Here is a 15,469-nt window from a genome sequence, read left to right on the forward strand (position 1 = left end):
ATTATTTGTTCAGAGTTGACTCACCACTCACATACGTATCCACACTGTGAATATGTTTCTAAGAAAAAGGTCATCACTGTGGGTGACGTAGGTAGGACAGTCCCCAAATCACTTTCTCACCATCACCATCCCAATCTAAACTACATGTACTATGCTTGCTATTGGTACTCAGCAGACATGCCAGGATCAGCGCCGAACCCAGAAGAAGCGCCGATCAGCTGGAATGTTGCAGCATCCCCAGGGTCTTGTGATTTACATTCAGATGCTTGGCAACTGATTCATATTTATGATGGTCACAGTGTCCCAGGGTCATGTGAAGTGACCAAAACTTGCTGCAACCACCCAGCAGATGGGGGGGGGAATAAAAACCAAACACCCCATCCCACCCCCGCTGCCAATCCTCAACAGAAATGCTCACAACAATGAAAACCTCGGACAGGAGGAAGAGCGCCGCCAGGCGGGCAGGCAGCTGTCTTGCTCGGCTGTGGCTTGGGGGGCACTTTTTTCAGTGCCGTTGTAACTTTGAACAGTCACTAAGCGAACTGTTGCAAGTTGAGGACTACCTGTACTTTATCACTTTTTTCCTTTTTTTTTGTGGTCAAGTTTTTGACACCTTGCTAGGCGACTGGTGGTACTCAGATGTTGCCATATCCTAAAAGTGTTACAATGGGTGAAAAGGCTGAAAAGCCCTGATATACAGTACTTACCTGGCAGGGGAGATACCATGATCACTGATACAAGGAAGAAATCCTGAATTGCTCCTACCATTTGTTTGATAGCTAAATATCACAGGGGAAAATAATGAGTGACTCTTCTCCAAGCAGAGCTATTTCACTATCACTGTTAATCCATTAAAACATATGTAAAATAATCATTTTTCTCTAACTGGAAGTAACTTTATAAAAATCCCTGGGGGGGGGTGAAAGACTTCCTTTAAGTTCTTTGCAGATTTTATCAGCATTGCTTGAGGTGGTGGAATGATCTGAAAAGGAGGGAGGGAGCTGGGTGGACTCATGAGAGAGTTGCAGCTGTACTTGGGCCTTTAGTCACAGAAGTTTGCTCAATGCTGTAAAGTTTTAAAAACGTGAAGACAGATGGACAAATGAAGTGTACAAGATTCCAGGAACATCTGGTACACTATCTTCAGGATCTTTGGCATTATTTTCATTTCCTTTGCATTTTCACAAAGTTTATTTTTAACATTTTATTTAAAAATATTTCTCAACCACCCTGCCACTCCTACATAGTCCACCTAAGCAGCTATATTTATTATCATAGAAAAAAGAGTCTATACTGAGATGGTGAGCAATACTAGGAGTCTAGCCCTGGTTGCCGTTTCTTTCCAACAATTCTCCTGGCATAGTGTGGACTCATACCATGATGCAAAATGAAAATACAGTTCTCTTAAATCTATGCATGGAAAAATGCCATGTTGATAGATCAATATGGAAACACATCCCGTCCATAAGTTCCTTAATGTATTAAGGTATTATAAACTGGCTATTGAACCAAGCCTTGATCTGGCCCTGCTTTGCCCAGACACTGTGATTTGATCTGTCTGCCTTCATTTGACCTTTCCACAGTATGAATACCTTGGTCTTCAGCCCAGAGCTGATGTCATAACTTGGCATGTTTGAGTGAATACCAGGGTCCATCCAATTGAGGACATTCCAGATGCCACCGCAGATATCATCAGGAATAATCCATAGGGCACGAATAACCCTGGAAATACCATTCAGGAATCTGGACCAGAAGAAGGTAAGAAGAGATATGCTAAGTGAAACCAACAGTGGATAAAGTCTAGTCTGCCATTGTATCATAAGAACAACCCAACAGATGTCTCCAGAGAGCCCAAAATCAGAGTATGAATACTGTAGCAACCTCCTACACATATATCCTTCCATGGGTTTTATCGCATTAAACTATAGGGACAATATAGGTTTGTTAGTTCACATGTCGACTCTGAGTTGGACTGAGGTGGGAGGAGCGGGGACTTCCAAAGGACATTTCTCCAAGACAGCTTTAAAACTGTGGAAATTCCTTGGTAAACCAGCTGCAAATGAAGCCAGCTTCATCCACTTTGGTTACAATGGTGGCCTGATGTTCTGCAAGTCCAGGTGGGTGGATATGTCTGCTTCTTTATCTCTCCTGAATCAGTTAAAAGAAGAGAAGGAAAGATACATATATCCTAGTTTAACCATTTTTCCTATCTCTTGGGCTGGAAGGGGAAAGTAGCTGAACTTAAAAAAATTTTTAAAAAAAGCCTGGTTCAAACAAAAACAAATCCATCCTTTTATTGTACTGCTTTTTTCCCCAGTGTACTGGCTAAAAAAAACCCCCCTACGTCCAGCTTTTCAGCCACTGTTGAATTTGTAAAGAAAATGGCCATGGCGAATGATGAGCAGTGATTGGAGAGGAGAGGACATTCCTGCCAGAGCACGTAGTAACCAAGTGGAGCGGTTGCCTAAAATGAGCCACAAAGCAGACAAATCAGAAAACACCTCGAGCCAGCCCAAGTCAGGAAACTTCTGATGCACCCTAGAGAAGATGGTGATAAGGAGGACATTGTATTTCCTGTCCTCAAGAAAGAGTCAATAACCTCTGACTTGAGCTGGGGCAGGGACACACTGGAAAGTTAGGCTGTTTCTAAAGTTTCAGCAGGAGAACCTGAACTGTATGAATTTGTACCTACCTGTAGTGCACCTAGAAACTGTCTTATAGGGTCAGTATCTAATTACATAGACAGTGCTGAGAGGGGAACATATAAAACATACATAAAACAGTGTGGAACATAGAAAGTTTAAAAGTTGTTTGCATAGGGCTCGGATTTTATTTAGACTTGTTGGTATATCAGAGAATTTGATTCTGTGCTGAGACTGTCTTACTATAAAACCTGCCTTGGAAAGATTATTGTTAAAATAAGAAGAAAGACATGTAATAAAAGCTAAATCATTTTTTTAAAAAAACAATAAAGCCCTTTTCATACGCTGATCTATACTTCATGCTACATCAGTTTTACAAAGCCTCTACTTCCCATGAAACCACTGTTTTGTTTATTTTCTCAACTTCTCTTTGATGAAGACCTCAGCAGCGTCAGTGCCCTGAAATTGGTCTTCTAAGTGCAGCTGGTTACCAGCTGTTCCTCTTGTGTTCTGAAATCTGGGTGCAGTTTTTCCCCCTAATCCAAAACACTAATGGCGAAGGGGATGTTTCTCAGAATGATTTGCTGTACCTCAGGTTGATTATGAAACATGAAACTTCAGGGAATTAGGGTGTAAAAAAAGTCCTCCCCATGACTTCCTTTTAAAAGAATCAATGGGGGCAGAATCACAAGGGAAAAACCCAGATGTCTAGCATCTTTTTTGGGGGGTGGGGTCGGAAGACTGCGGCAGTCTACAAGCATGGTAAAATAAATACATACAAATAAATAAATAAATAATTCAACAAACATTTATTACTGAGTTGGTGATGCAGTTCCAGAGATGATCAGGTCTATATTAGGCATGGTCTGTTCCTGAATATAGACTATGCCAGCCAACTTCAAAGATGTTGTTTTTAAAAACAGCAGCTTGTTTGGAATTTGATGTTTCCCCTGTTGTCCTTTTAAAATATAGCTCTTTTGATAAGAGCAAATAAAACTGTATTTTCTAAATATTATTTAGTTCTCTGATCTTCTTCCCAAAGTTCTTTATCTGTGAACATCGTATTAGAAATTGTCGCTGCATAACCTGAAGCCTCGGGACGTTTGTAGCCCCCAAGCTTTTCTAAGCATGCCCTCCCCCACCTTCTTTCTGCTCCTGCCATTTTTTAAAAAATTAATTTTAAAAAGGGATAAAGTTAGAACACGAGCCAATCGTGAAAAAAATGGTGAAAGGAAAAATATGTAACTCTGGACAAGTCCCTTTGTTTTACCATGTCCAAACATGGCCCACAAATTCAGTAATGAATTTTAAAAAGGCCATTTGTGTGTATCCTGGAATAAACTACAGCCATCCTACTTATTTCCTAAACATTCTTCCCTTATGTTCTCCATTATGCACTCCCATGAAGCAAATCTACAGTAAGTCTCAATATGTATTGTGGGAAGGAGGCACGTGTGAGATATGTTGCTTTTGATAATACAAGAATTAGGATTTTTATTCTTCTTGAGTCAGAAGCTTAGGCTGGAAACTCCATTTGCTGCTGCAGTTGAGGAAGCCATGCTATTGAGCTAGTCTGTGACATTTCAGTGACAAAAACAAAACCAGATGTGATCTTCAGCAACATTTGCCTCGCTTGACTGCCTTGTCTGAGGTTGACATTGAATTTCTAAAATGACGTGTGGCATTTCCATCTTTTCTGGCTAATAAAGTAACCATCCTTCCCCGCCCCCAATAACTGGGTGCAAATCTGGGTGCAGTTTTTCTCCCTAATCCAAAATGTGTAGCTGGGATTATTCAGCAGTGAAAAGTAAAGGATTAGTACCAACTGTTAAACTAAAACATCGCACCGAAAATGGTGTCTAGTGCAATGTCAGGATTAGCTCTGGTCAAAAAGAAAAAGAAAAAAAAGTTTCCTCCTTTCTTCCTCTTTTGGAGGGAATAAATAGTCTGATTTTTGAGAGGCTGGATTTGAGAGAGGAGAGGAAGAGAGAAATGGCATGTAATATATGTATTACGGAATTAAGTATCCTTTGACCTTTCAATGGCTTTGATGTACTTCTTTGTTGCAAAAGGATGCGTACATTTTCTCTTAATAAATTCATGTGCTGAACAGCCAATGTCAGGTGGCCTCATTTAAAAAAATCTTTAGATACCTTATCCAGCTAAGGTTTTCTGAAAAGGGAAACAAGTATCTTCCTACTGGTATGAAAATTACACACAGCCCAAGGGCCTGCAGGACTCTCACCTCATCAACTCATTCAAGTATGAAAGAGAAAACTGTGAGTGGTGTACCGCGTTCATAAAGTGAGAGGGAGCTTTGCGAGGAGATCCTTTCCGATCATGCCCCCATACTTCTCCTTGGAAGCTAGACTAGCTCCTTCTAGAGTTCCCTCCTGGAGCCTGGCTAAAAAACAACTCTTCCAGAAGACATTTAGCTACTAAATGTAGTTCTCGACTTATGACTCCAATTGGGACCAGAATTTCCTTTGGTAAGCAAGATGGTTGTTAAATGTGTTGCACCCAATAACCTTTTATAGCACAGTTGTTAAGTGAATCCCATGGCCATTAAATGAATCTAGCTTCCCCCTGTGGGAAGCCAGCCCCCCAGAGAAGGAAATATTAAAAGGGCAGAAAAATATATACTGCTCAAAAAAATAAAGGGAACACTTAAAACAACACAGTGTACTGTATTTAATAGTAGGATGTCTTATTTTGTGTTCCCTTTATTTTTCTGAGCAGTATATTTCCTCAAAGGATCTTAAAGAGGCAGAAAAGCATGCCCAGTTTTTTTTAATAGCCCCAAGTCTCCCTCCCCCAAGCAGAAACCAGCTCTGTAGAAATGCAGATGTAAATAATCCAGGAAGGTTGGAAGTCCCCAGATAGAAGATTGAGAAGACAAAGACACCTAAAATCTACATACCCCACCCAACCTCAAGAGCTCCAGAGGGTATATAAAAACCCACTCCCTACATGTGCTCTCTCTCTTTTCTTCCAGAGCCATCTTTCTGTCTGGCTCTCCTCTTCAATAAACTGCAACCTTCTTTCTAAAGCAGTCGCCATGTTGTTTATTCCCAGCTTGGACTGAACCATGATCCTTCAACACCCCCATTGGCTTTGCTTATTGGAGACTGGCTTGGAAGGTTTCCAATGGCAACCATGTGACCCCTGGACACTGCAACTATGTTAAATATATGCTGGTTACCAAGCACCTGAATTTTGGTCACATGGCTGTGACGGTCATAAGTGTGAGGACTCCTCGCACATCACTTTTTCCAGTGCTATTAAACTTCAAACGGTTGCTAAATGAATGGTTACAAGTCAACGATTGCCTGTAAAGGGTTGTTATCAATTGTGCATTTACTTTCTGATAGTTCTTTTGTGTTGTTTCATATAACTGTATATTAACTGCATTTACATTTTCATTATTTGTATTGCATGATTTTATTGTTGTTAACTGCTGCGAGTCTTGGGAGATTCAGTGGCATACGAATCAAATAAATAAATAGGCACATCTCCCCAGCAAGGACTAGGGAGCTAGGAAGTCTACAACTTTTTTTTAAAAAAAAAAGTTCTGCTCATCTGTCACCAAACACACAGAAAATACCAAAAGATTGAATTTCAAGCTGCCCAGAGTCATTTAATGAGATGAGCAGCCATCGAAATTGAACAAACAAAGCAAATAAACTAATAAACGGCAACAGAGGCTGCTGGGAAAGGCAATATCCAGCTTTTTCCAAGGAATTTTGCCACCGTATCAGAACAAAGCTTTCGCAACGCTCCAGCGATGGGGAAGGGAACTAACAAAAAGCATTTCGTGTGTGGTTGTTTGGAGCACCGTCCGGACCAAGCCTCGTTAAAGTCACGAAGCCAGAACCGCCTGCCCACCAAACAACGCGCTACTCCAGGGGTCTTCAAACTTGGCCCTTTTATGACTTGTGGACTTCAACTCCCAGAATTCCTCAGCCAGCTTTGCTGGCTGAGGAATTCTGGGAGTTGAAGTCCACAAGTCATAAAAGGGCCAAGTTTGAAGACCCCTGCGCTACTCATTCAAGCCACTCATCCCTCCCTCAACTTTTCATAAGGTGGAATCTCCCAATTGCTCACCCAAACTTCGGGTGAGCTGAGATTTGGCTTTGTCTTTCCTCGGCTTCGGAGCAAACCCGCTTCGACTATCGTTTCGCCTGATTCTGTTTAAGGTTGACCAAACCGAAAGACTCAAAGAGTTCCGTTTATTGTTCCATATGTATATGTATATGTAACTGCTGGGCTGCGCGGCTATCATTTTGTAGCCTGTTATTTCCCAATAAACGGAGGGGCGATATGTTGTTGGTCTAAGAGCCCGTTGCGAACCAGTTAATAAAAGCGAGGCCGTTGCTGTGAGTAATCGTTCTCCCGTCCCACTCCTGCCCTCTTGGATCGCTCCCGTTACCGTTAAGAGTTTCAATCAAGCATTTTTTTAAAAAAAATGTACAAGGGGCGACCCAACTCTCTGTAACGCCCCTCCCCCTTCCGCATTTAATCCCGACAAACTGCTCTTGCGAGGCTGAACCAGGATCCAGGGAGTACCCTAGTTCGAGCCTTCTCTCTACCCGCCACAAGCCGGGTGACTTTCGCCCTCCTCTATGGTAGTTGAGAGTTAATCGCGACCTACCTTGAAGGGTTGTTGTGTAGGCTGCTAGCGCTTGGATCCCCCCCCATTGCAACAACTAGAAAGTGAGCCTAGATGGACTCCAGAAGATGGTAGAGGACAGGAAGGCCTGGAGGAACATTGTCCATAGGGTCGCGATGGGTCGGACACGACTTCGCAACTAACAACAACAACAACAACAACAACAGAAAGTGCACCTTTTGTAGTCACGGGCCTGTGGGGGGTAGCATTACTCTGTGCTGATATTTTAATCCTTTGGTGTTTTACGTTTTATTGATCAACGGCCTTTGGGCGATACGAATTTGCCACCCACGCCCCTCCTCCGCCTATGGTAAATTTGCTCTGCCGGCTGCTGCCTCCGGCGGGGTGGAAGAAAGAAGAGGGAAGAGCCCACGAAAGCCGTCCTGCCCCGGCTCGCTCCGAGCCAAGGCAGCGAGGGGCGGGCAGTCGAAGAAAGGGGCGCACCCCCTGCCGGAGGAAGCGCCGCTGAGCCCGCCGGGCGCCGCGCCTCCTTTCCGCTGCATCCAAGACACAGCTGGATCGTATCGACGACTGGGCGGGAGGTCGGGCAGGCGGGCGATGGAGGCTACTCGCCAGCCCCTCTGCTCGACCCGGCTGCCGCCTGCTGCTGCTGCCGCCGTCGCTCGGGCTTCCACAGCCGGCTGAGAGGAGACCTCGCCGCCGCCGCCGTTGCTGCTTTCTGGCGCCTGCCGGAGCCGGGAGGTGAGTCGGCGGCTGCGCGGGGCGCTCGCCTTCTCCTCGTTCGGCTCTTTCTCCGTGCTTGCCGCCGTCGTGGGGTGGCTTCTTCCCTCTGCATCCTCCGACTCCCTCTTTTGGGGAAATCCAGGCATCCCTCGCTCCTCCTGGCCAGAGAGAATCGCCTCTGTCTCTCCCTCCCCGCCCCCCCCTTCCCCGCTTGCAACTTTTGTCCTCGGCTCCGGGATGCGGCCTCCGGAGTCTAGCCTATCCCAGGTTGCCCTCGCTTTGCTTGCTTCCTGCGAGTCAATCGCTTCTGCTCTTCCCAACGTCCCCTCCATCCTTTCTTCCCATTTTCACACACACACAGAGTGGGGGGTGTGAGGGAGAGAGAGGAGAACAGCTCTCTGTGATTGTCTCGATGAATGGCTGTTATTAATCCGCGATGTTAACGCCTTTGCTTCTCGAATGTTATGCTTGCGTCGCCTGGGCTTGGTCCCCGCTATTGTTGCTGAAGGTTCACACGGTGCTGCTGTGTTGGAGCTGGGCTTCTCTCTCCCAGCTGCAGGGTTTGAGTACTGTATACCGAATGCACTTAAGTTGCTTTTATTCTTCTGTAAAAACAAAGTCAGTGGGTGGCTCTTGTGAAAAAAGAAGTTCACTCTTTTTTCTTAAGTCTTGTTGCTTCCAGGCAGCCTTATGGACACGGTCCAGTTGCAAGGGCTTTCCAGGCACAAGTAGCAGACAATAAACGGGGATGCAAATAACTGAGAAAGGCAAATCTTGAGGATGGCTGCAGTGTGGTATCAAGTGGGCCAACACAAGGATGGCTTTTCAAGTGGTTGGATACATTCTCGGAGGTCAGGTCAATGGGGCTGCTAGTCCTCAAGATTCCCTGTAACCTCTGAATTGGGTGGGCGGGGGGGGGGGCATATGTTTCCAAAGACTGCTGGCAGGAAAGCAGCAGAACATCCATAGAGTTGTCCACTGTGGAAACAGAAAGTTGAATTAATAGGCTTTGGCCTGTTCTAGATCCTGTTCTTGAGCACAGGGAGGCAAGATAATTAGGCAGAATCTTGGTGATGTTAGTTAGCTTTTACCACTGGGGTGTGGCCTTTCTGTGTTAGTTTGCCAAAGTGACTTGGCTATGGGCATGCTTTTGGCTTGGTCGGGTGCATTTGCCCTTCTCAGGCAGCAAAATATTCTTTTATAAGGCTTGAACAAACAGAATTTTCTTTTCTAAAATCATCTCTCGAGGTGAGGTAGGCTGTGCTTGGGAGGAGGATTGTGAAGAACTTCTCTGAATAGATCTTGGTTTTTAAAAAGAGAAACTTTTAAGTTAATTCAAAGCATTTGTTCTCTTAACAGAGTCTCTGGCTAAGAGCTATTTGTGACTCGAGGCATATGGGCCTGTTGGACAGATCTGTCTCTTTCAATTAAAATCTATTTTTGAACCTACTGGTGGGATCTTGAGAAGAGAACCTAGACTGAGGATGGGGAGTTGGCAGTTATTCAGTGTAGCTGTGTAAAATGTGAAGGGGAGTTAAAAGAAGCCACTGGGACCTGCGATGGTGGCCTATCTAGATTTAGACCTCTGCATAGGTGGCTGGAAGTGCCCTCCTCTTTTTTTTTGACATTCAGCCTTTTAATTTTCAGCCTATTCGCATGTGACTTTTTCAGGGATTTCAGTCAGTTGTATGGTTACCTCAAATCACAGATGTAATATTAGGCGCCAGAAAGAAGCCGCAACATTTCCCTTGATAGTAATCATTTCTTCAGTGAGACAAACCATTGTGCGGGGAAGAGTTGTCCCTGAGGATATCCAGGGCTATGTCCAGTTTTTGGTTCTAGGCTCATTAAAAATAACCTCACAGGATTAGACCTAGGGCTCACTTGAGTCCGCTAGAGTTAGCCCTGCCAAAGGAAAGTAAACCAGTATGCTTCAGGTGGCACTAGCTAAGTCTGGAAATTTATTTATTATTTATTTATTATTTAAACTTGTATACCGCCCTATTCCCATAGGACTCAGGGCGGTTTACAGGGAAAAATTAAAAATACATACATACAAAGTTAAGATCGATTAAAACTAAAATTAAATTAAGTCCCTGAATTTAAACTAAAACCCCATTAATAAATATGGTAATTAAAACCCCTCAGTCTGGGCCAGACAGCTCAAAAAGCCAAGTTTTCAAATCCCTGCGAAATGAGCGAAGGTCGGGGGCAGTCCTAAGCTCCGTGGGAAGATGGTTCCAAAGGGCCGGCGCGCCCACAGAGAACGCCCTTCCCCTGGGGATAACCCGCCGGCATTCCTTGACCGGCGGTACCCTAAGAAGGCCCTCCCTGTGGGAGCGCACGGGACGATGGGAAGTTGATGCCGGCAGCAGGTGTTCCCTTAGATAATCTGGACCCAAGCCATGGGTGAAGGCAGGAAACGGAGGAGCATGAATGACATGGGGAGCGTTCAAACAGACTTGATTCCAGAGTGAGGAGCATTGGCTAGCCAGTTGCCTGTGGAAGCCTGGGAATGTGAGAACAAAGCAGAAAGGAGCCACACCTTACCGTTGAATGATCCAGCAGTCCAGCGTTTGACATTAGCAGAAGAGAAGATGTGACCTTTTCAGCGGCAGCCACGCCACAGAAAATTTCCAATAGAAAATTCATTTGTTTGTTCTCCCCTTTACAGATGAGCTTTCAGAATCTGTTGATCAATTAGAAGCAGGTTTGAGGGGATGAAATTATTAAGGGTTTTTTTAAATAAAAAAAGATATAGGTAATCCTCGACTTGCAATAGTTCATTTAGTGACCATTCAAAGTTACAGCAACACTGAAAAATGTTACTTATAACTATTTTTCACACACATGACTGTTTTGGCACATGATGGGCATGTGATCAAATTTCAGACACTTGGCACCTGATTCATATTTATAATATTTATGATCACAGGGTCACGTGATCACCTTTTGTGACTTTCTGACAAAGTCAATGGGGAAGCCAGATTCACTTAACAACCGTGTTACTATCTTTAAATTGCAGTGATTCACTTAACTGTGGCAAGAAAGATCACAAAATGGGGCAAAACTCACTTTACAAATGTCTCATTTAGCAACAGAAATTTTGTGCTTAATTGTGGGCGTAAGTCAAAGACCAGCTATAGTATAGTATGCATTTTTCTGTTTTTAGATACCATGCTTTGGTAGTTTTTATACATAGTATTTTATGCTTTTATTTATGTAAGTAGGTTATAATGTCGTTGTTTAAATCACTTTGAGATGGCTGCAAAACTCTTTACACATAATATTTACCCTATTTTTTAAAAAAGCTGTCCACATCTGAAGCCACTTGATGTGCATTTTGGCCATCCTGCTTCCTTTTGTTCTTTTTATGCATATGCATATATATATGTATGTTCAGTACTACCCAAGAACAAAAGACAGATATAGCAGAGACCAAGTCTCTTAACTCTTTCCCTCAGGCCAATTTCTGCTCAAAACAACCCTTTCCTTTCCCCCACCCTACCCCACTTGTCACATCACTGCAAAAGAGACTTGAGAAAAAAGATACTTGCAGCTGGGTGTCATGTGTAACATGAGTTGACGGCCATCACAACATCCTGAAGCAATGAATTCTTTCAGCCAATTGTGTGTTGTTGTATGGAACAAAATTTCCTTTTGTTTGCCTTGTCACTTCAGCCAGTCAGTTGTACTCTTTGATGTCAGACTTGTGTCATATTACCTAGAATCATTTTCCTTCTTTCCATTTCTATCTCTAGTCCCCAGTACTGAGAAATTTTTCCATAGTCTAAGCTTTACTCATATTCACTTCTAGCTATGTTTCTGTCTCCCTGTCTTTAATGGAATAGAACCATCGGTGGCTGCTAATCTTGATATTGGCATACCCTTCTTAAATTAACAAAGAAAGAGGCTTCTGCTGTCCTGTCTACTATATTTGTAGGTTTCTGGGATGCATTAGCCTTGGTGGAGCAGTGGGCTAATGCCTCCTTAAGTAACACCAGCTGCCTGCAATTAGTGCAGGTTCGCATCCCACCAGGCTCAAGGTTGACTCAGCCTTCCATCCTTCCGAGGTAGGTAAAATGAGGACCCAGATTGTTGGGGGCAATAAGCTGACTTTGTAATAATGCCGCTTGGGGGGGGGTTGTGTGAAAGCCCTAATAAGCAGGCATATACATAGAATGAAGGCTACTGCTAAGCTTGTAAGCCACCCTGAGTCTTTGGAGAAGGGCGGGATATAAATGGAATTAAAATAAATACATAAATAAATAAATAAATTTAGTTGGGCTTTGTGGCTGGACTTGGGGTTGAAAGAGTGTATGACTGAAGACTGTTCTTAGTAACATGAAAAACTTTTGCTTTGTATAAATCTTTGCCAGTGCACTTTTAAATATTCTGGGAAGAAAACATTTAACTTTCTTTTGGCCGTGGTGGAGTGGTCTGTGAGGAATACTGCTTTTCTTCAATAACAGAAAACTTAGCAAGCATGTGATCATTTTGCAGGAATCTCGGCATTTGGGAGGGAGCCGGTTAACTGCAATTTGTCTTCTTTTGCTTTAGAAAGGCCAGGTGATTCTGCATTCTGGGAAAGGTCTGTTTAACCTGGATGAGTTGTTGGGAAACATCTCTACAATGAAAGCCTCTAGAGAGATAATAACAATTCACATCCACCCACAACTAGACCTGGACTGTTTGTTTTAGAAACTCTTGAGCTGCCTATCAAGTGTCCCCTTTCCCATCCCAGGCTGGTCTCTGCTTGCTGTCCAGCTGGGGATCCCCTTCTTCATTTGCTTATGTGCCAATTAATTAAGGGTTCTTTGAAAACTACCTATGAATCATTCTCCCCCCCCAAAAAAAAAAAATTCTGTCTTTCATAGACTCCCACTCTAGGAGATCAGTTCCCTACTCTTTGAGTAATTCGCTTTCCCAAAGCCTCTTGCCAAATCTCAAGCCGGCAACAAAAACCATCTGTTGTAATCTGTGGCCAGCACAACTGTGGTTCCTTGGACTTCTGGCCTCGAATGTCAGGCAGCTCTGGTTTTGATTAAGCCAGTCATGCAGCAGTTGTTATCCTGCCCTGTACTGCACATGTCCCCAAGATGAATAAAATTAAGAGCTGGATGGCAAGCCTTAGCATTGAAAAAATCTGACCAGGAAGATAAAGCTATTCTCCACCCACTCATGCTATTTAAGAATTGAAGGAATTCTCTTCAGCTAGGATGACTTCATCCATTATAAGCCATCTCTCTGCTCCACCCTGTAACTCCTACAGATAGTCTTAACTTCCATAGGACAGGAAGTGCTTCATGGTAATTGGCTTCTGAACAAAGATCCCTTCTTGGCTCCTTGTGCATAGGAACAGAGGTCAGTATGGGTGGGTGGACAAGAAGGGCCCATGCTCTCTGTAAAATATCTAGATAGCAGAAAACAGAAGTGGGTTAATGCAGAAACCAATACACAGCAGGTCTCTGGCATTTGCCTCTGTTATTCCAGATAGGAAGCAGATGTTGGTCCTTAAATGGAATAAATAGGCCACAGCTTCAACTTCAAGTAGAAGAATGCTTCCTGATTTGTGATGGGAATAGCAGCTAATAATGGTACATGTGAAGAAAGACTAGGTACTACTTTCTTGCTGATAAAATCTCTCTTAATATTGTCACGCTTCAACATCAAAACCTGTCTTCTTCTTTGTTTATTTTCATGCTGCACCTTACACTGTCCAGCCGGAGAAGATTACCTGCTACCAATGGTGGCAGCCACTTTTAGTGATGGAGTGTGTATATACTGCTTTTACTCTTGAGAGGGTGCAGGTTGGAACATCTCAGGAAAGATGGAAAGCAGCTGGGCAAGATTCCACTTTTGATTTGGAAGTGGGGAGGAACAAGGTTCAGAGGATGTGTCTTGGATACAATTAAAGGAAAATTGTGAGGAAATGTTTTGGGGGTTTTTAGATAACTAATTGCAGTTTTTAAATGCATGAAGACCATAGCACTCTTGTCAACACAGATCAGTGAACCCCTTTCCTTATTTTTACAGGCATACCAAGTAGATGAGTTCATTTAGCAGTTTATAATAGCAATGTGTAGTTTCAAATCTGAAGGAGGAAGATGTTTCAGAATATAAATGTAAACACATGTGGCAATTTTTGGCAACTCCTTGCAGCTGTGAGGGATATTCTGAAAGGCCTTTTCCTCTTTGGTTTGAACTGCTGCACTGCCAAAGTTAGATTCATATTCTCTCTCTCTCTCTCTCTCTCTCTCTCTCTCTCACACACACACACACACACACACACACACACACACACACACACACACGGTGAGTGAAGATGAGTCATCTTGTACTTTCATATGAATCCTATTCCAGGTCTCTGCATGACTGCCTGAACCAATATTTTGCACCTGGTCCTGGTTTATACAGATCTGACAGTTCCAATGGTTCAAATGGAGCAACAATTGTAAAATTGTTGGATTAGTATGTAACTTTTTATATCAGTGGTTTTCTAAGTTACTATTTTCTAGGAAATCTCTTCAGGGGAAATGAGCATATCTTCCTTAGCTGTGCACTGCAGATTAAGAACAGTTAGAAGTACTGTATTGTTCAATATATTGGTACAATTTTTCAATATGGTAAGAAAACTCTAGATGTCTTAGTAACACAGTTTGATAAGCTATGATTAGAAGAACAGCAAAGATGGGCACAGTTAAGTAAAGAACTGTCATCTGTAGGGGGAAAAATGAGATATTTTTAGGCGTCAGTGAGTATTTTAAGTTCAAAAGGTTTAAAAGAATATAGGAAAGAGGCAACAAAAGTAAGAAAAAGAATACTGAAAATAAACTAGATTTTTTTATGTCAAGGAGAACATAGAACGCAAAGGTAGAAATAAGTTATCAAACAACTCAGGAAAGTAGATTTATGGTTAAAGATTAATTCTGTGGTTAAATAGTAAACTTTCCACTATTGGAGAGAGCAGGTAAAAAGGAGCAGGTCTTTCTTTCTTTGAGCTTATCAAGAGAATGTTGAATAATGTCAGGAATGCTAGATAGCAGATACCACATTTTGGAGTAGAGGTATCTATCCAAAGCAATATCCAAAGGTGGCATTGTGTTACAAAACTTTAACAACAATGGACAATATGTTCTGTGGAGAAGTGGAAGCTCTCCTTTATTCCTTAGATAAGTTGAAGAGATATCTGGCTCCAGTTGTGGATTCTTTTCAGGAGAAAGGGTAAGAAGTTTGTGGGTGGCATCTGGCCCGTCACATAATTTCCTCCGTGTTCCTGTGTGATTTTCACACAGATTTCCCAGATGGACCTTCAAAACTTGCTCTCACTAAGGAGCAGAGGAATGGAAGAACAGGACTTGAATGGGGGGGGGGAATGAGGGCCAGTAGGAGGAGGAGAGAGATCATAAGTGTCCTGAAGAGGGGAAGGGGGAACCAAAACAGGAAAAGTGAAACAATTGTTCTGCTGCCTTAC

General features: G+C 43.0%; 1 protein-coding gene across 2 annotated transcripts in view; it reads left to right on the plus strand.

The window, feature by feature from the left end:
* Positions 1-7,816: 7,816 nt before the first annotated feature.
* The window catches only part of S1PR2 (sphingosine-1-phosphate receptor 2), a 59,519-nt gene continuing 51,866 nt past the window's right edge, over positions 7,817-15,469 (plus strand). For both annotated transcript variants that reach the window (XM_081316666.1, XM_081316667.1), the window contains exon 1: positions 7,817-8,013. The gene's annotated coding sequence lies outside the window, so the exon portion shown is untranslated. The remainder of the gene's footprint in view (positions 8,014-15,469) is intronic.

This window comes from Vipera berus (genome assembly GCF_964194415.1).
Source record: "Vipera berus genome assembly, chromosome: 2".
Taxonomy (NCBI): domain Eukaryota; kingdom Metazoa; phylum Chordata; class Lepidosauria; order Squamata; family Viperidae; genus Vipera; species Vipera berus.